The 2,023-nt window shown below is 51.0% G+C and overlaps 1 pseudogene; it reads left to right on the forward strand.

The window, feature by feature from the left end:
* The first annotated feature begins 1,318 nt into the window (after positions 1-1,318).
* LOC142497057 (transmembrane protein 53-A pseudogene) lies at positions 1,319-1,805 on the forward strand (annotated as a pseudogene).
* The last annotated feature ends 218 nt before the right edge of the window (positions 1,806-2,023 follow it).

The following is a 2,023-nucleotide window of genomic DNA, read 5'->3' on the forward strand; positions in this document are numbered from 1 at the left end:
ACTGTGTTTTTGTTTCCCAGGTTTGTTCTCCGCAGGATGGTGCTGCTAAAGTTAGGTCCAAGTGGGGACCATTGGATTCCACCAGAGAGAGAGTGTAGCCCCTGTAACAATTAGTGGGCTACCAATCCTTCTCCTACTGGAGTAAGCCCTGGTAAGGTCAGGCACCAGTAGCAATCATGGGTTTTCCCCCCAGCAAGCCCTGCCTGGAGTGATAGAGGTAGGCCCCTGACTCTGTAGCAGGCCTGAGACAGAGGGGAGGTCCTGCTGACAACATAAGGGGCAGGGCTGTATCTATTTAGTGGGCTGCTCCTGTGTGTGTCTATCAGTTATGTGAGAGCGGTTGGAGAGTTCAGTTGGTTATGTCCTGGGAGCTGAGGAGTGAAGTTGAGTCTGAGACTTCTGCCTGGGAGCAGGAGAGTTCTGTGACCGTCTGTTGCAGTGGAGAGAAAGATGTGTCCTCCTCCCGCGCCACGCTTCCGTCACGCGCAGCGCACACGTGACGTCGTGCACCGCTCCCCAGCTGCGAAGCAAATCTCTCCCACCTGTCCCCTGCACCTTGCAACCAATCTCTGCCTCCCCTCTGTCTGATTCGCCCAGCTCTCCTATATATGCTCAGCTGTCTCACTCTAACATTGCTGAGCATAGTTCCTGGTAGCCTTGTGCTTTCCACGTCCTGTCACTAGCCTCTGCCTTGCCTTGTCCCTCTGCTGTTTGTTTTCTTGTGTACCGACCCGGCTTGACTTAGGACCCCTCTCTGGATAATGACCCCGGCTTGTCTTTGGACCGCTCTCTGGATAATGACCCTGGCTTGCCTCTGACTATGTGTACCTCTCCATCCCTGACCTCAGCTATTGGACATTCTACTACCCTACTGACTCCAACCCTTCACCTCGGCATTACGGACACTGACCATCCCACTTGCTCCTCCCTACGACCTTGGCAAGTATTGCAACTAATCCGCTCTCTCCAACCCAGACCAGCAACGTTGACAATCCACCCTCCAGGTGTGCCTCTGCCACTGCGGGTGCACAGTTTTACACTTTCCCAGCTCAGTACCGGGGTCCCGCCTTGTTCTTGGTGAGCGCAAGCGTTACACCTCTATAATTAGAGGAAGAATGGTCCTAGCATTGAACCTGTCACAAGCAGCTGAACGAAAAGAAAACCTGCTTACTTGGAAAGTGGGGAGGGGTGAGCTTAACCCTGGGAGGGAGGAGTCACTGGCCTCCAAAACAGCTGAGACCAGCTGGACAAAGTTAACATCGGCGATGATGTGAGGGGGCAGAGAGATAGAGGAAAGGAACCGGTGCAGGCTCGGGGGTAACATGGGGGATTCGGACTTGGATTATACCATCGTGTTCCCAGAGCCGTCCCTGCGAGCGGGCACTCGCTGGGACCAGGAACGGGAGCCTGTGGTCACTCTGCTTGGGTGGGAAGGCTGTAAAGACCAATATCTAGCTAAATACAGTACCATCTACCATAATCAGGGCTGCACTGTCATCAGACATACTGCAACCTGGAGAAAAAATTTCATCACGGAGTCCCTCGGCCTCCGCTCTCTTCGAGGAGAGGCCAAGAAGCTCCTGGAGCTGCTCTTCGACTATGAAATTGAGAAGAGCCCTATTGTGTTCCACGTGTTCAGCAACGGTGGATTCATGCTGTACCGCTATATCGTGGAGCTGCTGCACAGCCACCGTCAGCTGAGCACGCTGCGCATTGTGGGGACCATCTTCGACAGCGCACCAGGGAACCGCAATGTTCGCGGCTCAGTACAAGCTCTGCTTAATTATTTTTTCTTTTGGGTTTAGTTATATTATTTGTAGCTAGGATCCTTAGGGGGTGTTGTAATCCTTTAGCTCATTTGTATCACCTCATATTTTTGAGAGGTATATTATTAAATTTTTGATACATTTAAGCTCTAGGTTTTACTTTCAGCGATATTATATGTATTATTTTTCTAGTCACAGCTTTTTTATTTTTATTTTGCTGCCTACAGTGTGTTTATGTTTTTAATGTTAGTGTGTCT

The sequence above is a fragment of the Ascaphus truei genome, chromosome 1, assembly GCF_040206685.1.
Source record: "Ascaphus truei isolate aAscTru1 chromosome 1, aAscTru1.hap1, whole genome shotgun sequence".
Taxonomy (NCBI): domain Eukaryota; kingdom Metazoa; phylum Chordata; class Amphibia; order Anura; family Ascaphidae; genus Ascaphus; species Ascaphus truei.